The sequence below is a fragment of the Heterocephalus glaber genome, unplaced genomic scaffold (genome assembly GCF_053883595.1).
Source record: "Heterocephalus glaber isolate CG9 unplaced genomic scaffold, H.glaber_assembly_v1.0 deba00001442, whole genome shotgun sequence".
NCBI lineage: Eukaryota > Metazoa > Chordata > Mammalia > Rodentia > Bathyergidae > Heterocephalus > Heterocephalus glaber.
This window is the reverse complement of record NW_028258296.1, coordinates 32,701,641-32,725,230: the sequence shown is the minus strand read 5'-3', so window position 1 is coordinate 32,725,230 and position 23,590 is coordinate 32,701,641. Positions and strand designations below refer to the sequence as shown.

The following is a 23,590-nucleotide window of genomic DNA, read 5'->3' as shown; positions in this document are numbered from 1 at the left end:
TGCTCTGGGGCTGAAGTGTGTTATTCAATTGTCTGTTATTTTAGTGCCCTAATAGTTTCTAGCTTTCAGGTAATTGTTTTTCACATTAGAATTCATTTTCCCTTTCTAGTATGGAGTGCAAACAATCTTGATTTAAAAGGCTTAGAAGTGGTATTTACTAAGTATACAGAATTATTTTTAAAGTGGTGAAAATTGAAAAGAATATTAATCTTTCTTTTAAGCTGATCTACAAAATATGTATTCTACTTTATAATACTGTTTGACTTATTTACTATATGAGAACGGGCTTGTCTTCAATTAGACTAGTGTAAGAAAATGTAGTGGAGAGGTTCGGGTAGCCAATCTTCAATGATGCAGACAAATTTTGACCTAACGGATACCCCAAAATCAATTAAATTATTACTGTCCTCATGACAAACCATCTCTACAATCATCATCAAATTAAAAAGTTCAAACTCCTGTCATTTCATCTGGATGACATAACTGGACTATAGGAAGTACAAAATGTTTAGAACTATAGTGGAAGAGGAAATATTTTCTATAGCATTTTAATTGACAAGTTAAATCAATCTGTTAAGACTATTTTGTGTTATACCACCATACACATGCACATGGTGTCTTTCTGGGCCACTGTAGATGGAAGCTGAAGTACCTAGATATCTTCTTTTTGCAAATCCTTTCCCATTTAATTCATACTCCTGAAATGATAATTAGCCCTTTTTTCTGAAAGGGAAGTAAAAGTGATTTCTCTAGCCCAGAATTTCACTAAGTACAATAAAAAAAAATCTAAACCTAAGGATGCCTGTCTATAATTTCATACTATATTGTGTTAAAATTTTCTGTTGTATCTGAAATAAGAAGCAATACATGCATGCAAATGTATACTTTTATGCAACAGATTAATAAAATTCAACCAGTCATCAGGACATTTTATCTGCAGGACATTAAACATCTTGATATTTGAAAACACCAAAATGTTTAATATCATCAAGATAAATATTTTCAAATACCTGGGTGATGGCTTGAATTTGTCACTTTTCATATAGATGTTTATATGATATTTAGATATAGACATAGTCATAAAGTAGTTTGTTTATTCATTAACTGAATTTAGAAAGAAAAAATAGTGTGTAAATTGTCTTTAATTAACAAAAAATTGTATTTTCAATATTCTTCACATAAACAAAAATTGAATAAAATGTTGAATCATGTTTACTAGCAATTCTGTTTAAGATTCACCCATCAAAAACAATTTAGCTACCTAAATTTATCTTTCATAATTGGCAATCCTAATATTAAGAAAATTGTATCTTTTTCCAAACAAACCTAAGTAGTTGTGGGTCAGATCATAGAACACAGCTTTTGTCATCTCAGATTTTGTTAAGGTTGTGCTTGTGTGTATATGTGTGATGTTTGTGTATGCATGGAAGAATAACTGATTTAACCTAGCATTTAAAATAAGAAGAAAAATTTGAACTATTAAGTTTACCTAATTAACCTTAAATAAGTTTATTATCATTTATTATTAAATAAATACGTTTAAACCTTTATTCAGTAAGTTCCAGAGTATATTCTCTGGTGTCAGCTTCCTCCGTAGTGCTTCACATGCACTATGCTACATATGTTGAGAGAAGTCAGGGAAAACAGGGTTCCTCACTGTGCTTTTTTCTCCCCTACTGATATGAGATAACAAACTACCTGGAGAAATTATCCTTAAATAGAGTCACCTGTGTTATCAGGGCCCCTGGATGTTTACATGATAAAGAGCTACTTCCCACATCAGAGAGGACTGGGAGAGCTGGAGTGTTCCACAGTGCTAATACCTCTCTAAGTCTATCTACGTATTTTCAGTACCATTTATTTTTTGGGGGATGGAAGCATTAAAGAAAAAGGTAGGGTGTAAATTTTTATTAGAAGTTTATCAAAAACATATTACACAAATGGCATTTAAAATCTTCCTAATTTCAAAGTTGGAAAACTTTCACGTGCACACCACCTATTTAAGATATAGAGTAAACCAGTTGACTGGAAGCAAGTTGTCATTTGGCTGGGAAGGTATTCATATTGTCCTTCTGCCTCAGCTCATCTCCCTTGTACTGCCTGTGTACTATGATTTTTTGTAATCAAATCTGATACTTATTTTAATATAATAACCTATGACTCTTACACCGTTACTCTTTTTCAATGCCTTCTTTCCAATCTCACTTTGCATAGACTCCAATGAATTGCATGCCAAATGCAGTAACATCTTTTCACTCATTCGATTTTTGCATTTGACAACGTTAAATATTTTTCTTTAAAATCCTTTTCTCACAGTCAATTAACTTTTCTGAGACTCAGAGCTAATTGATCTATTGAAAAACAAAAAAGCAAAAAACAAGTGTAATAAAACTTCCTCTCCCTTTCAGGATTGACAGAATTAAAATGAAATAATATGAAAGTGCTTTGCAAAACCAAACATGACACACTATTATTCCTGCATTTTTCTTTTAACTTTGCATTTCTGAACTTGTCACTGTTTACTTTTGTCCTTTCCATTACTTTATAGTACTTTTAAAAGTGTAGACATTAACCATTTTTCTTCTTCATGATATATTTATTGATTCAGTGCACTGTCTGTCATTCATTGTTTCATGCATGCATGCCTGCATACATTGAACCTCTCTTATATACCAAGTGGTGTCCAGACTTAGAGTAGGCATGATTTCACTTCATGTATAATGACTCTGAAATGTAGTTCTCCACTCTCAGTGTCTCAGAAGATCTCATCCTTTAATTTCATATCTACGTTCATGCATGTGACAAATAGTTACTACGTGTCTAATGAATGCCAAGAATCAAAATATATTCTGGAGTGTTTGTTCAAAGTGAATACTCACGACAGAGCTACTGGCCAGTGGCGTGCAGGCAGGGAGTTCCCAGCGTGCTGCGCGTTGGGGGCGGCAGGCCATGGCTCTAGAGGTGCGGCCGCCTGTGCCGCTTGCGCTCTCGCTGCTGGTGTTGGCTAGGCTCTGCTCTGAGGCAGCGGATGGCGCGGGGTGGTGGCAGGTTGGGCCGGGGCCAGACGTAGCCGTGGAGGAACGCTGCACCGTGGGGCGCTGCTCCAACCTCACCTACGCGGAGTTCGTGCTGCAAAATGCCTTCCTCGGGCCCGTCATCCTACAGGGACTCACGGATAACTCGAGGTTCCGGGCCGTGTGCTCGCGAGAGAGTCTGTTGGCTACCTTTGGGGACCACGTGGTTCGGCTCAGCACCGCCAACACGTACTCTTAACCAGAAAGTGGACCTGCCCTTCCAGCAATATGTAGAGCAGTTGCTACATCCCCAAGACCCTGCTTCTCTGGGCAACGGAGCTGGCTCTGGAGTGCCCTTTCACTGGCCTGGGCCCAGATTGTCGGAGATGATCTATGGCCGTAAGCACTGGTTCCTCTACCCACCTGAGAAGACCCCCGAGTTCCACCCCAACAAGACCACACTGACCTGGCTTCGGGACACATACCCAGCCTTGGCACCATCTGAAAGGCCCCTGGAGTGTACCATTCAGGCTGGTGAGGTGCTGTATTTCCCTGACTGCTGGTGGCATGCTGTACTCAACCTTGACACTAGTGTCTTCTCCACCTTCCTTGGCTACCCAGAAGAGGCAGGCCCACTCACAACAAGATGTGCCCATGTACTGGTCACAAATTTTATTACAGGAATAGTGGTAGCAATGGCAGCTTCAACCCAACCCACCCCCATCTGCTTTTCCAGCCCAGAAAGAAGACGAGAGGCTCACAGCCTGGCAAAGGCTATGCTGAGAGGGGTAGCAGTCCGGCGCCCACCAGCAGAACTGATGGGGGCAGGCACAGCAACACAAATTATGTACAGGAACTGAGGCTTCTGCCTCAGCACCTTCCTGAGCCAGGATTATCAAGCAGGGTGGAGCAATGGGCCTCCGTAGTCCTCTACCCAGTCGTTCTCAGAGATGAAATCATCGATGATCTCCTTCATAGCCAGATTAGGGATGAGCTGCTCCTGGGTCAGGGGGCTCCGGGCCACAGGATCAAAGTGTCCTACATGCTGCTGTGACAACAGGGTCAGAGTGCTCCATGTGTCAGTCTGTGCCTCCAGCCCTGGTTCTGAGGCTCATAGGCCCTTACCTGCAGATGCTCCTCAATGTCCTTTTGATCATAGGTGATGCCACTTGGCGTGACACAGGGTTCCCTCATCAGCTCCAAGCTGATCTTGCCACACAGATAGTCAGGGATATCTCGCTTCTACAGCAGGTAGGGACAGTGTCAGGGACCAGGAAAGGAACACTGCTTCAGCACTTGCTACTCACAGCTTTCAGAGAAAATGCTCACCTTTCTCTTTTCATCTACCTGAGAGAAGAGCTCATCCATGTCTGCCATGTATTTATCCTGCAAAGAATTGAGTACTGTGTGTGGGCCACCTGAACATTCTTCACACTTAGAACACACATACCAACATGAACCAGGCCACTGTTACCATAGTACCATAGGGACAGATTCACCTGTGGGCCAGGGCATCCTCAGTTACATGCACGCAAACACACACACAGACCCTCATGTGGGCCCAGGGTACCCTCACATGCTTGGCCTCAATGCAGTCCTGCTGGGCTCGGATATGGCCATCATCTTCATCACCCTCATGATTTCGCTGACACTCTTCCAGCTCCCTGAGGATCGACCAGGAGCTGGTCAGAGATGAATCTGGCCAGGAGATGAGAGCCCACTCCCACCTCAAGCTCTTCTCTGTCAGCTTCCTGTGCACCCATGTCAGCCTTTCAATAAAGACTTGTGTTGGTAAAAAAAAAAAAAAAAGAATACTCATTTCCTATACTTCAAAACTTCAATTAGGAGTGGAGGCTGACTTTTAAACTACTAACTAATTGCATTACAAAGAGAGAATTTCATTGAGAGATGCACAAAGAAAGTTATCTTCATCAGATTTCCCCAACACTTGTCTCCTCTCAGCTCCCTTATTACTGTCCATAATGCTGTAATTTTGAACCAATTGCCAAAATTCAAAATATTATCTCAGATTCAAGTTTCTCATTCTATTAACTTTACAAGTGTTATCTTATGCTATAGGATAAAATTGTCCTTAACACTGGTAAAATTCAGTGAATGGTCTTATATATACTATGTATGCAGGTTTTATTTCCATTACCTTTGAATTATTCCTCCCAGTATATAGCACAGGGTGGATTCTATAATTCTGTACAAGTAACTCAAAAAAAATTTGATCAATGCATTATATAAATATAAGCTGAAGAAGTCCAGGAATGACATAAACTTGAGACTACATGTGAAGTACTAAGATAATTTTACTCTCAGCAATCTGATTACAATGATATTTTAAATGAAAATACTTATATAGTGTAAGTGATATCAATAATGTATATTTGAAAAGCTAACCTATTGCTATGGCTTGTGTCTAGATGTCCCCTGAAGCTTTATACAGTCATAGGTGAGGCTTTTCAGAGGTGGCTGGATCTAGAGTGTGTGGTGCTGGGATCAAGGGTGTGTGATTACTAAATCAGTCCACTGATCGGTTTGGCATAGTTATGGCTAAGATTAAGGGTGTGAGTAGTATACCTCCCCTAGGGTGGGTAGCCTGCCTCAAATATAAGGGGCAGAAAGAGCGTTAATGTGCTCTCTCCTTCCTGCCTGCTTGCCATGAACTGTTTCTCCTCTGTGATGCCCCTCTGCCATGCTGCCCTGCCTTGGAGTGAAACCTCTCCAAACTGTGAGTCAAATAAACCTTTCCTTCCTTAATTTTGGTTGTCAAGTATTTTGTCTCAGTAAGAGAAAAGTAACTAAAACACCTATATTTAGAAATTTAAAGAAATTTTTAACCTTAGCTTCTTTTTCTGATACATTCCATCACTTTTGCAAGAGTCTTAATTTATACATTTCATAATAGAGAATGTATAACTTTATTTAGAATGTATACCAAATGTATTTGTTAAAATATGTCCTGTCATGAAAAGTATTTTAACAGCTTATAGAAATTATATCAAACGTATTAATTAAATTTGAATAATATTCTTAGATTACTTTTCAAATTATTCCATTGTTCCTAAAATTAACAAGAATTATACGGAATTATTATTTTCTCTAAGTCCATCTTATTTTCTGTTTTGATTTGTTTGTTTGGATTGTCGCAGTGAGTGGGATAGGAATTAAAGACTACAGATTTCAAATCCGTGTGCACAGAATGTGTGTGCTTATGTATACAACTCAATTGAGTCCCCCTTTAACTACTACCCCACCTTCTAAACACAGTGATATCCAATTCATATTCAATTGAGATGTTAGCCATTGCTTTTGGTTTTTTTTGTTTTGTTTTGTTCTTGGTACCAGGGATGGAACTCAGGACCTTAGGCTTGCCAGGCAGGCGCCATGCCACTGAGCTAAATCCCTGGCTCAGCCATAGCTTTATTATCTTTTCAGTGAAAAACTGAAAGTGGTTGTCTTTTAGAAATTCTCCCCTCTTCCCTCAAATTATGTAAAATTCAAAATCACATTAAATTGGAATTTTATTGTCTAAATTGATTTTAAAGACTATCAGAACATTAAGTGCAAATTGCCTCTAACTGACATTTCTATTCCAAAAAATATTCTTCTCCACTGGAAGATTCATTTATTCATTAAATATTTATATTTCAATATAGGAAATCTCTTCTGCTAACCGTCTTATCAACTTTAGATTTTATTTCTTCTAGAAAAATGTCAAGTTTATGAGACTTCTTATTTATTCTATAGTTTATCTTTCCTATTTGTTTGAAACCAGACTGACAGTTGTGAAGTATGTATATCTTTGCTATTAGGTTTGAATTGATAAAGGGATCCTTTATTTTTTGCCAACTTCACTCTTCATCTGTCCAGTGGAGATGATAATGGCCTGTCCTCATACTGTGCAAATCTAGCAGACATGGTTGTCTGATTCTTTGAATATGTGTTCAGACAGCCGAAGGAAGGATGTGTTCAGACATGCCATGAGCTCTGTGCCTTTTCCATGTGGTGCACTGTAACTACTCACTGTTAAAATGCACATTCTGAAAAGTGTCCTTTCATTTCACATTCCAGAACTCATTATAATTTATCTGAAAATTAGACTGCAAACTCTAGGAGGGAGGAGGTTTTACCTTTATAGTCTATTGGACTCACAATGTCAGTTGATATGCTAATGTACATATAATAGATACACAAATATATTTTTGGATTTTAATTGATTCATTTCAGGATATTAACTTTATTAAAACCAATTGTTATTTTTTCCGGTAGTCGGATCGCTCTTGTTTGTTTTTCTTACAAAATAAAATTTAGGAAAATATTCTACTGCTATTTGTCATTCCCCCTGTTTTAGTATAAATTATTGCACTCTTTAAAATTCAACAAATATTACACTAATTAGACAGAGTTCTTCTGGTATCTCAGGTCCAAGTAGCAGCTCTGGAGCCAAGCTTCTTAGCTAGAAACCTGTCTCTCTTCCCTTCTAACTTTACCCTCTTAGGAACTTAGTTTCTGTTTACATCTTGGTCCTTGTTTAAGAAAGATGATCTAATATCTACTTTCTAGAGTTGTTTTAAAAATAACTAGATTAATAATATACATAAACACTTATTTATAGGCGTAGCATATAATAAACATCTCTTACATTTTAGATTTCATTTTTATTGTGTACCAGACCATATTTTGATAATTAAATTGAGTTATGACATGCATTTATAGTGGTATGAATATTGTCTAGAGATAAAAGCATTTAGAAATCAGGACATTATTAGGGGGTTTGGATGCTCCATCAACAAGTCTTTGTACATAAGTGAAGCAGATGATGTTGTATTTATGATTTTTTTAAATGAGAAAATGTTTAGTATATTTGGTTAGTTTTGTTTATGGAAATTACCCAGATCTTTCTGAATCTTTAAAGCAACCTTTAGAAACCAACTCTCTTGATGGCATTCATTACAATTAGTTTTATAAGAGAGTGTTAGGGGGTTAAAATTACTCATCAATCCTTCTTATGAGAAGTCCCTCAGAAAAGTTTTTGAAAGCCTCATGGGGTAAATCAAACATTCTGTCAATATCAACTTCGTTTAAGCTTTGATTCACTTTCCCTCATACTGAGAAAAGGTGTAGGCATGGGCTAATTGCCCTTGTTCAGCCCTACATCAGAACTAGAAGTTTCTGGTTAGGCGAGAAATGGCATGTCTAAGACCCTAGCAATTCAGAGATTCAGGAATTTGTCAAATATGGTCTTTTTTGCTTATTTAAGTATTAGAAAACTTATGAAAATCTATTTTAATGTGAGCACAAGACAAGTTAAGTACCCAGTGATAATAATTATCTCCTTGGGGTTTTTTTTGGGGGGGTTGTTTCTTTGTTTTGTTTGTGAGACAAGGTCTCATTATGTGTAGTTCAAGCTGGTCTTGAAATCACTGTGTAGCCCAGGCTGCCCGAACTCACAGTGATTCTCCTGTCTCAGCCTCCAGAGAGCAGGGATTAGAGGCATGCATCACCATACCCTGCAGTCATCTGTGTTTTAAAAGACTGAAATCATTATGTTTGATTTGTTTTACTACTTATCAAAATGGTTCTTATTTGGTGCTCCACTAATGAAATTAACATGAATCCTTTTAATAATTTATTAATTTTATTAACCCTTCATTTTTCATCTTTCTTTTTATTTTGACATTTTGTTGTGGTTGTTACCATCATGCTATATTTTCAATGTATAAATCATCTCTTCCAGAAACTACTCATGAGACTTAGAGATTGAATAGAAGAAAATTTGAAAATTAATAATGATAATAAAAATATTTAATAACCACCCCACTCTTCAGTTTATATAATTCCTTTTCTTCTTTACCGAAAATAAAGGTAAGAGAGAAAGAATAAAATACCAAGTTGAGAAACTTTCTTTTTTTTTTTTTGAGAAACTTTCTTAATCGATCAGTTTTTCACCACTGTATGCATTTTTTTAAGGAGCAGTATTTGTAATAAAGTCTTCAAAGAACAGACTGGGGAATATTGTATTGTACTGCTATACACCTTTTTGACTGAGTCCAAACCTTAAAGGAAAAGACTTAATAACAATAAATTTAACTATGAATGGAAGAGAATTGAGAAAGGTTCAGTGTAGTGCAATATACACACTCAATATGTTATGATATATTAACTTGCCTTAGGGTTTTCTTTATTTATATTTCCAAAGAGAGGAAACACAAGAGACCATATACTCTAGTTCTCTCATTTCATATGTTTGTTGGCTGAAGAACTTCTGATGGCCTGCAATTAAAAGTTGTGAACTAAGTGCTGCAGACAAAGTGGTGAAAAGGCAAAAGCAAACTTTACCCAGGACTACTGCACACTTTAACAGAGGAGACTTGCAGTTATGATGAAGTGTACTGGGGGAAGCATAGAGTCCTAGTGAAGCACAAAAGTGAGTCTGCGGTTTGGAGAAGCTTCTAGAGGAAGTGGGTTGTGAGCTGCAGCTTGGGTGATATGTAGGAGTTTCCAAATGGAACAGGGGTGGACGAGAAGAAAGCAACAGGAAGCTTATGCAATTTGCCTAACACCACACTGTTAGATTAAGTAGTCATTTTACAGTCATTTTAAAAAGCTGTAAAAAATTATGCCTTTAGAAAGTTACCATCAGCCTACTTATTTCATGCATGTTCTTAGCTTCATAAATGAAAATATGCCTTTTTCACTTTTACTTCTAAAATAGAACTTTTTATTTTATAATTTTTATTGTTCATTTGCTCATTATTTTCTATGTAATGAACATTTATTCGTGTATAGCTATACCATGTGTCCTGTCCAGGCACTAGAAACACAGACATGAGGAAAAGAGAGCATTTGCTCCTCAAAGACCCATAAGCTAATTGGAGAAACAAGTATGTAAATAAATTACTGCTACGTAAAATGCTAATTTGGACTGGATTTTAGAACTTGAGTAGAAGTTTTCCACATGGGCTGGCAAAATGGCCGCATGTGTCCAGAAGATGGGAGGAAGCTTTTAGCTGCAGCAGATGGTATAGTTATATAAGGATGGGAAGTGGGCAGGGATAAGATGTCAGAAAATATGACTACAAATTTCTGTGGAGTCAAAGGATTATATACTAAGGTAGGGATTTTGAATTTTATTTTATAGACTTCCAAGTGACAAATGGGGAGGTTTAAATATTGGTGAGATCTATATCTTAAATGAAGTAATTCTTCCAGGTGTTATATCTTTCTTCTCTCTGCTTGGAGTTTGAATTATTTGTACTATTCTTTGAATAACTGGCAGTTAAAAACAAAGGAATCACCTTTTAGGGTGTCCCATGTTAGTAGGAAACTGTATTTTTTTTAATACTGACTGCCTATATTAGGTAAAGGTATTCACTTAACAGCAGGGTATGATCCAGTTGGTCCCTTTATCGAAAGCTGGCCCTGTAGGCTTCAGTATGAAGGAAGAAAGAGAACTTCTGCTCAAACTGGCACCCAAGCCACAGGTGTGGCAAGGACTCATTTCTCCTTCCAGATTGATTAATTAGAATCATTAATCAGCTTTTGAGGAAAGCTGAGGTATAACTCTATGGCTGTTAGTCCAGGAATTATTTTCCTACATAGAAGGGAGTATCAGGAGTATGAAATTAGCATGCATGACACAGTAGCAATCATATTGGGGAAAAAAACAGCCTGGAATTAAGACAGAAAATATGAATGCAACCAGTTAAAGATTTTTTTTACCAGAAATTTCAGTGGGTAAGGTAGAAAAACTGGGGATAAAGAAGAAAATTCAGAATTAAGATATGTTTCTTAAATAGACTTGTCAGGATTTGGTTATATCTATTTGCTACTGAGATTGGACATGGGTTGCCTAACTTGGGAGGTAATCAGATGTTTATACTGCTTATAGAACCCAGCAAAACAGCAGGGAGAATGGAACTGAGGGAAATGGAGATGTATTGCATTTCCATTTCTTAATCCATTCAGCAACTAAAACTGATGAGAACTAAGAAAATAGAGAATGATTGAAAATAGACATTGGAAATAATTATACATCATTTACCTATCTTTTTACTGCTATAATTTATTGGCTAGACCAGAGGCTATTCACTTATTGAGTCAATGAATAAGTGAAGTTAAAACAAGTTCTTATAAAAGTGATTAAATAATATATGTACCATCTATTCTGAAATTCCAGAAGCATCTCATGTACCATGTTGTGAAGCTTTTGTTTTCTAATGGCAAATATATTGAGGACATGACATCAATGACAGTTTTATTCCATGGAGCCGAACCTCCCTCCTTTTATTACTATATGGTCTTTCTCATGGTGTTGTATCACTTATAATGCCTGAGCAACATAACTTTTAAATATCCTTTGAATTGGTTAACTCAGTAATGAAAATATACTATGTTTTGTCTTTACTATACTTTGCCTTGCTTTTAATTAGATTTGGGACAATAAGCATTCTTGGGAGCCTAGTAGTAAATCTGTACATATTCTTAAAAAGTGCCCTTATTATCAGAAAGATTTTTTTTTCTAGCTGAAAGATTTATTGTCTTTCTATTACAAAATATTCTGCCCACAGAGAAAATGAAGAAATGGAATCTAAGCAAGTACTGGCCTTTTTGCAGAATAACCATTCAAAGTAATGGAATCATAGTCCAGTTTTTTCTTTGGAATTATTTTAAAGTGTAGAAGTGATGAGGAAGGAGGTTGAACTGATAACAGTGTTGAAAGTGATTTGGAATCGACATCACATCACTTACAACTGCCGTAGACATCTATTTGAAGCACAACATGATATTTCTGTAATTATTTTACTTCACTTTAATAACTGCATAGGAATAGGTTTGTTTCCCCAGTGAATAGCTCTGTTCAGAGCCTTTCCTTATCTTTATTTTCCAGGTTTCACTCGTGGTTGATATCATATGCATTCTTACAGGGAGACAGTGGATAAATCAAATCAAAATAGTTTTCCATCAAATCAAAGATTATATACAAGAAACAGAGCAGCGGCATGTACAAGTTTTGTTGGGGAAAGAAGGCAAAAAAATGGAAGAATAACATAATTGTTTCAGAGGACAGAAATCATAAAACATAGCCAGTAATACTCAAAATATAGGGAATGTAATTAGATGTCCTGGGCTTTATTGACCATGGCTTATTATATGTGTCTTTTAAATGCTAGTAATCTTATAATATAATTAATTAAAAGATAGTCTTAGACCTAATACCCTTCTGAAACAGTGACCTGAACTGAGCTGTTGTGATATATAAAATCAAAATACAAACACTGTAACTAAATTATAAAATGATACTATTGGTTATATACTGATATACTTAGGAATATTTATTTTATATGCCAGATTATTTTGTTACTTTGTGTTCCTCTTAAAGATATTATAAAAGGACCATATATCTATCTAAAATATTTTTTGGTGAAATTAGACATCAACTTGCATAAATATGATTGTATAAATTAGAAGATTACATAGACTGGTATTTAAAATATGTACCCCTAATTATGGAAGCTTTCCAGTTCAAATGGAATATCTGACATTGCTGGAGGAGGAAACCCTTATTAGCTTTAACATCAATTGAGCAATTGTACCCAAACTCTATCTGCATTGATACTATCCACTGCATTTCTTTTTATCATAACAACTATAATTAGAATGTTTTATAATAATGAAGTTCTTTGAAATGTCTTCAAGGGCTTTTGCTTGCAGAACCACTTCTTTTTCTTGCAAGAATATGTGCCCAGTGTGTTATGTTGTGTAGCATTATGTTTGGCACATATCCAGTGTTCTCCCAAGCCCTCTGCAAAATACAGTATGTTGACAATGTGCTTGGTTTAATATGAGTAAATGTTTTCCCCAATATTTGCACATTGCTGCCAAGTGAACCTCTGCGTCACTCTCATGCTTTGCATCTAAAATTTTTTTCTTCCTTGATGTTAATCTTATTACCAATTGCTTCAATTAAAATTTGATTCTTCTACTCTGCCTTCCTATATACTTGGAGGAATCTAACTTTCTGTTCTTTCATTCTGTATTTATTAAGTATACCTGATTCTGTAAGGTTTCCTAAAGTACATAGAAAAGAATGCATTGTATTTGTGTGCATGACCTTGTAATCTAGTAAGAAAATGCAAGTAAGTCAAACTGTCCTTAGGTTGAAAGTAGATGAAGAAGAAACAGATACACTGCTGATATGACAAAGTAGGAAAATGACTTCCTGCAGAGGTTTTTGGAAACAGGAATTTGTAATAGAGAGGAGGTCTGAGTAGGAATTAAAGAGAGCAGACAGGAAAGGACCTTCTAGTACTAGGTAAAAGGCTGGATTGATACATGGAGAAGTTCCTTTGTCTGGATCATAAAGTATACAGAACAAATACTGGAGTGAGAGTGAAAAACCATATAATTGCTAATTCTTGAAGTATTTTCAATATTAGGCTAAGGTAGTGGATTTTATTCCAGAGTTGGATATGGGAAATCTGAAGGGACTTGTGGATTAAATATGTTTCCTTCATACACACGGGGAATTAAATTTGCCTCTCCTTATTTTACTTCCACAGTTATATTTCATCTTGCATACTGTACATATAAACATATATATTTTTATTATATAATTTATATATTCTGAGTTATAATGACATTATAAATGCAGGATATTTCATTCACATTTTAACCAAAAGTACCTACCACAATCCCTGGTGCTACAGTATTCACTCAGTGAATGAATAGATTAATGAAGAGATGGATAAATATTTGAATGAAAAGAGTGAAATGACCACTGTGTTGTACTGTGCCTACAAACAATTCCCAGTAAAGACAAAGACAGAGAAATCTGTGCTTCTGTGAAGTGCCATGTAAAGGCTAGCGAGCCCTCCCTCTGTTGAAGATTCCACAGCCCTGAAAAGAACTTCCTACAACTGGTAACTTTGCTTCTACTCTCACTTCTGTACAACCCCACCACTATCAGTTTTATAAACAGAAATATTACTTCATTCCTTTGTCCTAAATCCCCCAGTGATTTTCTACTTTATTTAGAATGAAATTCTCCCCAGCAAAGAATTGGTCTGGCTTTTGCCCATTCATCAGGCCTTTCCCTCCTGTTGCTTGCTCTCCACCACATAAAGCCCCTTTTGCTCTCCAAGTGTTTTAACCATACCTATTCTTAAGACCCAGGCACCTATTCTCTCTTTCTGGATCAATCTGCCTATTGGTTGTCCTCACTTGGCTAGGTCATTCTTACCCTCCCTGTTCTAGCTCTCATGTCCTCTCATCTAACAGACCCTTCAGACCTTCTATCTCTGCTGAGATCAAACCACCCCTCACCCTTCTCACCTCTTTACCTCATGGTAATTTTATATTCATGTTAACCTCTTTTTAGTCATTTTGCTGACATGTACTTCATTTACTTGCTTGTTTTCTATTTTCTGCCAGTTGAAATAAACAACCCACAAAGACAAGCCCTTTGTTTATGGTTTACTATAGTATGTATAGAAAGATTTAACAAAAGGTATTCATAAAAAAATATTTGGTAATTAAATGAATGAATGCAAGTTAATAACTTAGTTTTTTCATAATTATTTTAACTCCTAGAAAGAGTAACCTATATATGCTATCTTATGCCTTTGCCAGATTCCTTTTCCTTAGCTCCTTTTATTCCACTTTTTGCCCTTAGCATTTACCTTGAAATGTCATCTTTTTACTGTTCATTGAGCTCTAGATTACCAAATCTAGTAACCTATCTACCTTATGTTTGTGTTGCATTTGACACTTCCTGAAATTACCTCTTTACTTTGATTGGGTGACTCAGAAATAGTTTGATTCTCATGGAACCATGATGAATCCCTCTTGAGCTTTAGTTCAGGTTGCACTTGCTCCTACTTTAAAAATAAATGACTGGTTCTCCTTTCTCCTGTATTTTTCATTCTCCCAGAACTCTTTCCATCCTTGTGATTGCACCAAATATTCTGAGATCGAAGTGCTTTTCTCCAAGTTCCCCTGGAGATCTCTAGACATTTTCAGTCTGTACATGTGTAACTGATTTGTAGTTAGGTTCAGATTTGAAGGGTTTGATCTGGAAAACTAAATTCTCTCACATTCCTCAACCATAAAATTTAGATAATACCAATTCTGTGAGATTCCAATGATATAACATATACAAGTGTCTAGACCAAAACTCACTACAAACTTTTGAAAGTCCTCAATACATAGTCTCATTTTATCATTAGATATCCTATTAAATATACCCTTTGTCAATACCAAAGATATTTGATTATATAATAATATAACTGATCCTCTACAGAAGCTATATTTTGAATTGTGCATTTAATTATATACTAAATTTTTAAAAATACAATTGTACTGTGTGTTTTAAGTTTGCATTGAAGTGTGCCTGCTGACGATTGACAAGAGAAAAAAGCTGTAAGATGGATATCAAAAAATAACATTAATGAGCTGCTAAAGCTAAAATTACAGGAACTTATGAAATTGGTTAAACATAAAAACCATTAAACTGTTTACTGAAGCTTCACAGATATACTGCAGCTAATGAGCATTTCTGCTATTTAAATAAGCCCAAATTGAACACACATTACATGGATACATAATTAGTCATGGCAGTCAAACACACATAGACTTACTTTTAAAGCTCTATTTAGGAAATCTTTTCCATTTGATTTATTTTGCTAATTAAAATATTTTTCAGTATTCACTTATATTTTAATAGTATTGTTTTCACAAGTAGTGTAATTTACTGTTGGCTTTTTATGTGTTTTTATTTATGCTTTAAATGCAGCAAATGGGGATTTGATATTACACATTTTTCTTAACCCCTTTCTATAATTGTTTATACCACTTAATGGCATCATTCAGCATTTTAAAAATGTCTTTCACTGAGAAGTATATGCAAAATATTTTAGTAGTCTTTCTACTTTTCTCACTGTCTCATAATTATCAAGAAATATTAAGCACTCAAATGTGCATAGAATTATGATGATTATGGCCCAAATCAGATTAAAGGATGATATATTCCTTCAAGTAGTTTGCAGTCATAAGTAGATGGTATCATTGAATATAAATAAGCAAATCAAAGTGCAGCATTTGGAAATCCAACCAAGAATTTGAAAACAATTCCCATATGTTTACTTCAAGAACACTGACATCCTTGAAGAGATCTCTTACAAGTAAAATGAAATCAAATCTTCAAGGAGTTCAGAGTCTTAAATAGATGGAATTATTACAGATAAATAAGCAAATCAAGGTGAAGTGCTTGCATGATTTTAGCTCTGAATTGATTAGTTGGTCAGTTTAGGAAATTGAAGTTAAAATCCCAGCAGAATACAAGTAAAACAAAAGGAGTTGCTATGGGCTGTTATTGACATCCATCTTTTCTGTTTAACTTGGGGAGCCTAAGTTTATCCTGAGGCTGGTGAGGAAAAAAATCAGATTCTTATTTGAATTCTGATTGAATTTTGCAAGCATATCTGAACTGAAAATTGTCCAACCAGAGCAGTGAGGAAATCCCTAGACCATACTTTTATCACCATATAGGTTTTGGTGTGTAAGGGAAATTTTGGGGACTTCTTCATCACAATAAAGCGACTCTCTAATTGTGGAAATAAGGCATACAAGAATATTAATTAAGAAATTGTGATATGTAATATGAGTAAAACAAACAAACCCAGTTATCAGGTTCCTCGTATGTGCTAATCATTGTGTAGGATGCTTGGGAAGTGAACAACTCTGACTTCTTTCCTGAACTCAAAAAGTAGTGAAGGAAAAACAGTTGAAATGACATCACACAGTGCCAGATTAACTCAAACTGGCTAGTGATTAATTTAACAGAAAGGGAGATAAAAGACTCCAATGGAAGAGATGACCTAGGCTGATTTGTGAGGCTAATCGTCATGGTTTGGATTTGGAATGTCTCCCAAAAGCTCATGTGTGAAGTTGAAGGTTTGGTCTTCAGTGTAGCAATATTCAGAGGCAGGCCTAGAGGGCTGATTGGGTCACGCAGGTGCCAACTTCATAAATGGATTAATCCATTGATGAGTTTGTAGCTGAATAGCCTATTAGGAGGTAAAGCCAAGTAGAATGAAGTAGTTGACTGGGGAGTTTGCCTTGGTACCTTGCTCTCCATTTATCTGTCTCTCTCCTTCCCCACCACTTCCAGCACTTGTGAGGTCAGCAGCTTCTCTCCACCAGGCCCTTCCTACCAAGAAGTTCTGCCTCAGCAAAGGTATAAATGCAATGGAGCCAGTTGTTCATGGACTAAAATTTCTAAAACCATGAACCAAACTAAATCTTTCCAGCTTCAAGTTCTTTTGCTCAGATATTTTCCCATGGAAAGTTGACTAATTCTTGTTTGGCCAAGACAAAATCTTTAGCTGTGCCAGCAGGCCCTACCTGTTTCACTTTCATGCTCCCTGGTTTTCATGAAGTAGTGAAGTAGTAAAAGGCTATTGGTTCCTTTGTGCACTCTTTCCCCTACTTTATCAGTAGCAAGAAAGGCTTTGCAGTCAGAAGTAATTGAGTAAAATTATTGGCTCTGCCACCTCTTGCCTCTGTCGAGGATAGCAATATCTACTTTCAAGAATTGTTTCATGATGTAAGATGATAATATTTCCAAATATTCAGCATTATTCCTGCTAACTACAAAAGATATATGATTACTGATTGTTTTTCTTCATATTAGAAAAGAATAATGTGAATGTGAATGGAATTTGAGAAAGAACTAGCAGAGAATTACATTGTGTAGGTTAACAGAGTTTGTTAATTAAGTAGATGTTGAGATTATTGGAAACCAAAGATTCATATTATGCCAAGATTTTTAAGCTTTATTTTTAGGCCATTAGGGATGGAAGAAAATAGAAAAATAAAGCAATGATGATTTAAATAACATCATGTAGACAGATGGAAAGGCACAAAGTATGGTGTGGTGGAAGCCAAGCCCAAGAATTTTCTTAAGGAGAAAGTGGTCATGTGTTGAATGATGATAGGAAATGAAAAAAGCAATGCCACAGCAAGGGAGCATGCGCTTTTACATGGCTCCTCCAGTTTTGCAAAAGAGAAAGCTTTGAGAAGCAAATACAGGTTAGGAATAGTTTAAACATGGGAAATACTATATATGTGTTTACCAACTTAAAGGAAATAGCTAACTTAGAGAGAGTGGTGGATTATAGACAAGAGAGAGGATATGACCTTGGGAACAAAATCTCTGCTAGGTAAGAGGAGAGGATTCCAGGCCCTATGTGAAGGTAGTGGCCTCTTATGGGAGGAAGAATCTGCCATCATATAAAATGGAAGAGAAATAGAGTTCTAACCCAGGTCTGGTAATGGAAAGACAAGGGAGTTCCCTGTGATAGCTATGAGACTTCCTGACAATGAGGGCCAGGTGAAGGAGTCTGGTCTGTCAAGGATTTGAGGAGTGTGGCAAAGCTATGAAGAGTGATCACATTGAGTAGGGAATATGAAGGATTGAGCTCACTAATAAGTCGTGAAATAAAGCCTCAGAGAAAGCTTGTGAATTTAGTTTGGAAGTTAGGGTTTGGGTTTTGGATATGAGTAGAACATTTAGGTTATAATCTCTAACAGGAGATAGGAGGCCCCAAATAAAAGAAGAGCTTCAGGTAGAGTTTGAAGTCATTTTCACTAAGATGAAGTTTAAAGTCTGAAGTGGACTCTAGTGTCCTCCTCTTCAGCTTTTCTGCCTTCCCTCTTTTCCTCCATATCTCTTCCTCTTTCTTCCTCTTCTCCTCTTTCCATCCTCCCTTCTTCCTCTTCTTCCTCCTCTTTTTATTCTTCTTTTTGGTACTGAGGATTGAACCCAGGGCCTTCATACTGAGCTACATCCTCAGCCTTAGTTTTTCATTTGAGACAAGATCTTGCTAAATTTTCCAGGGAAGATTTGAACTTTTGATATCCTGCCTCAACTTCCCAAAGTACTGGGATTACAACAATAATGTCTGATGGAGAAAGGACAGTGATCTGAATATTTGAGAGTTTGGAAGAGGTAGGGAGGAGCTGAAGCCCATAAAGCATAGTTTAACAATGAGAAGAGCACAGACAGAGTAACATTTTATATCTGAGAAGGAAGGAGATCAAAACCAAGAAAGGCAGGAGGGTTGAGATTACATAATTTGGTGACCATGGGGACATATTTTCACAAGAGGGATAGACCAAAAGGTATAAATGAGTGGTGGGAAAAATAGGTATTCAGTGTAAATTACTCTAACAAACTGGGTAAAGGGAGATATAAGAATGAAACTAAGCAAAGACTATTATGTCACAAGCAAAGTTTAAAAAAAATAGGGGAGGAGAGGAAAGAAAAAGAAATGCAATAATTTAAAGAGAGTAAGTGATAATATTTGAAGTCCCAGAAGAGCAGCACCCCACTCAGGGTTAACTTTTCACCAGTTTACAAAAGGAAAATTATAATTCTTCATTGTGATCTCCATTGTTTTGCGGATAGCATGTTGAATAAAACAAGTAGAGCCAGAAGGGAGATTAAAGGACAAGGCTCATGCCACCAGATTTGATATTCTTCATTGAAAGCATTCTCTGGTTCTGTCCTTCCCTTACCCCACATTATTCCATTTAAACAGAATTCTGATATCTTGGCCAATTAATCATAAATTATTTGATCTTGCTGAGATTTTGCTTTTGCTTTGAATTACTGAGATTATTACCTCAGCTTACCTTTTGTTTCATCGTGCTTTGGCCTTACTGGGCAATAGGTTATGTAAAATTAAAAAACAAGCACATAGATGAATTCATCTATGTTTTCAAGTATTATTTTATTATAAATATTGAAAGATTTTATTCCCCCATTGTTTTATAGCACATCACACTCACCAAACAATACTAATAATCTTTTTTCATTATGATTTCTGTTGTATTGTCTTATTGTTTATGGAGAATTAATTTATATTTATGTACTAAAATACAACATTCTCGACATCTTTTTATAAATACTGAGAAATATACTTGTCATATGCTTGTGGGTTTCTCCTTTACATATATGACAGCACAGCTACATCAGTTTAATTGACCTTGGCAATCTGCATCTGCTAGTGATGTGTCCCTGAGGGATGGCTTCTGCAATTTTAAGCTGTGGTTTATTGAAGAACTTGTGTGTCACAATACAATTAAGTCTATATAAAAAAAATCATTTCATGCATAACATTAAATTGACTAAAAGTTCCTATTTCAAAACCATTTCTTGTTATAAAGCTACCTCGGAGTGTCTTTGTTTTTTAAATAAGCTCATTTGAACACAGTAGTAATTAAAGCAGAAAATTAACATGAATCTTAAGTGTTTGGTATGAATTAAGGATGTTTTCCTTCTTTTTAAAGACTGCATAAAATTCTAGGCATCATATCATTTAGCATATTTCTCTCCCATTTGCAGAATAATACGGACTGTGAATAAGCCTGTTTGGGAGTTCTTTTTCAAGTTCTTTTTCTGTTCAGTTGTGGAGCTGCAGTTTCCATCTAGACTCAGTTCAATGGAAATTTGTGAGAAACTGTGCATGATCATAAAAAAATACCCCTTATTTTGTAAATAAGAAAGAAGAAATACAATCCCTCTATTAATACTCATTTAACACTTCAAAGCAAATGACAAGCAGTTATTTGGTTTGCAAATGTAAATATATATTTTTCACCCACTTAAGCTTTCACTCCTTCCAAGCTGGGTAAAGACAGAACAGAAGATGTACTTCTGAGGTTTATTTTCCTTACATTCCAAGTTAAGTGGATCAGCAGAGATACAAAGAGCTGTGAGGGTGGCTACAGTGATCTAGAGGATAAAGGTCTTCCTCCAAGGAAGCAGCTAAATAAATGAACTCCTTGCTGACACTTAGCAAAATGTACACAGGGTTTATTTACTGAATCCTTGATTTCAGTTCTAAGTTAGAGTTTTAGAGTTTAAAAGTTTCTGTTTTAACAGTAAAAATAATAGCTTTATTTCAGGAGTCATTAATTTAAAAAATGTATTGTCTGGGTCTATAAGCAGACTCAAAAACGTTCCAGTTAGTTTATGAATACTGTATAAGTGTTATATATGCTTCAGTAGCTCTGAAGATACAGAGAAATGATTGTAATTATTTGATAGTCAAATTGTGATGAAGTCTCTTAGAGGAGCTGCTTAGTGCGACTGGAAGAAAACACTTCTGATCTACTGTAAGTCAGAATATTCATATACTTTGTCCATGTACTCCTTTTTCAATGATATTTTTGTAGATATTGACAAGCTGAATATTAAATATCAAAATTGATACAAATAATTTTTATTTTGATTGATATTAGTAATATTGTAGCCAGCTGTGTGACGTATCATTTTTTTCTTTTATTTCTGGAATGAAATCAGGACTGTGTTGAATTTGAAGGCATCCAAAAAGAACAGAGGGAAGTTTGGTAAATAATTTTCAAAAAGAGGCTAAGGTCATTGTTTTTTTTCTTGTTGTTGTTGTTTTTTGGTACTGGGGATCGAACTCCGGTCCATGCACTTGCGAGGCAGGCGGGGAACCACTGAGCTAAATCTCTGGCCTTGTCATTCTTAATATAAAAGAAGAATATTCTGCTCTGGAACACAGTATTGAAAATTGTTTGATTTTTTGAGATTACCTGGATATTGCAAATGATAAAGTAATTAAAAACAATTGATATTCAGACCTGAGTCTGAATAATTAAAATAATTAATATTCAGACCTGAGTTTGTGATGAATCTTGAATATTATAGTGAATCATATTTTGTATATATTTGTATCATAAAAGACACATTTATCAAGAGCTTCAATATAAGTCACCAAGCATTTATTTATTTATTTAAGGGTTTTTTTGGTACTGGGGATCAAATTCAGGACCTTGCACTTGGGAGGAAGGCAGTGGTGCTACTGAGCTAAATCCCTGGCCCAGTCACCAAACACTTACTAAGCACCTGTTGCACATAATCCACTGTGCTCAAGAAGAGATCCAGATATTGAGACATGAACTTTAAATAATATGAGGGCTCCTCTTTATGAAAAGGAAAAAGGAAATTTCACAATTTAGAATTAGGAGCTGAGACTGGTGTAAGTGAGAGACCCTAATTTAAGCTTTAGTAAGTTCACAGTATGTATTTCTTTCACTCTAGTACATGCTGTGAGAAATCACAGATCCCTAAATCATAATCTGTACTTTGCTCAAACTTAGAGTAAAATTTGTGCTTAACTTTCAATGATATTCCTGAAAAAAATAAGATAAATATAAAAAGGGCTTTCATCTCCTAGTGAAATAAATTTGAAATACTTCTAAATTAAAAGCAATATTTATTTCAGATCTCTATGTGGCCCAAAGTTATATTAAAGTACTAGAAAAATAAGGTTATTTTTCTTAGAAGAGAACTGTTTTTTACTCTGCATATATTTATAAAAAACTCACAATATATACTATTCAATTATGATATGTTATATTTGTCACAATTATAATAGGTTGAATTGATGAGCCATATTCACTATTGACTTTCTTGCAACTCAAGTAGCTGTCAACAGATGGTAGTGATGATCTGTTATGCAATGGGGAACAAAGATAAAGGTCTCTTTTCAGGTGACCTTTAAAGACATTAGAAAAATCTCAAAATGCCATTCTGCATTGAAAATAATTACATGAATATTTAATTTTACTCTCAATAAAAGGTGAAATAACATAAGAGATACGAATATCAGAAGACTTAACAGCCTATGTATGATAGCATTGAATTATCTACTCATTCATTCACATATCCATCCATCAAGTCCAGCAAGCAATTTGGACACATCCCTGTTCTTATGAAACGTAGTTGGGGGTGAGGGGGCAAAGTCCATATTAGTCCCAGAATAGCTTTCTACACTTGTAATATTCCTTAAGGAGAAAGCTACAAATATATGTCAAGGTTTATTTTTATGGTCTTTTTTTCTATTATGCTCAATAAAAAATTCATTTTTAGGTGTCAGACTGTTTTAAATTTGATTATTTTCTTATGTAATTGATTCATTAAGGTATTTAACAACTTAGTTCTCTTTCAGGACCACCCTAGAATTTTCTTAGTTTAAGTTTTTATTTTTTCTTTTGAATTGCATTGAAGAAGAGCTCCTTTAGTGTGACCTGAAATTCTGTACATGGTTACCTGGAGAGAACGTTTTTCCCTGAGTCCTGGCTTAAGCATAGGTTGTTTATCTTCCTCTATTTCTTCTCTTGAACAACTTCTTTCTTTAGTTAAATTATTTTATCTCTTCCCAATTTTAGGATTAGGTTTCCATTCAAAATTTTTACTCAAAAAGGACTCAACCTTTTCTCTCTTTCAAGACAATACTTCTTAGATATAAATACTGGTCTGAAAAAATGCTCGAATTTGTGGTTTTTAATTTCTACGTGAGACATATATTTTGAGACCAGTACACTTAGAATGTATGAACTTCAGTTTTGCATTAACTTCATTTTTACGGTTGCTTGAAATCCCAGAACAAATTAAATCATAACTTTTCTTAATTTTTAAATTATTGTTATGTGATGCATGTATTAATCATTTCCTGTTATCTTTCACTTTTTTT

General features: G+C 35.5%; 1 protein-coding gene and 1 pseudogene across 7 annotated transcripts in view; both read left to right on the top strand.

Moving 5' to 3' along the window:
• On the top strand, nucleotides 1–23,589 carry LOC147827680 (jmjC domain-containing protein 8 pseudogene; annotated as a pseudogene).
• The window catches only part of Dpyd (dihydropyrimidine dehydrogenase), a 901,729-nt gene that overhangs the window by 368,980 nt on the left and 509,159 nt on the right, over nucleotides 1–23,590 (top strand). The window lies entirely within an intron of this gene.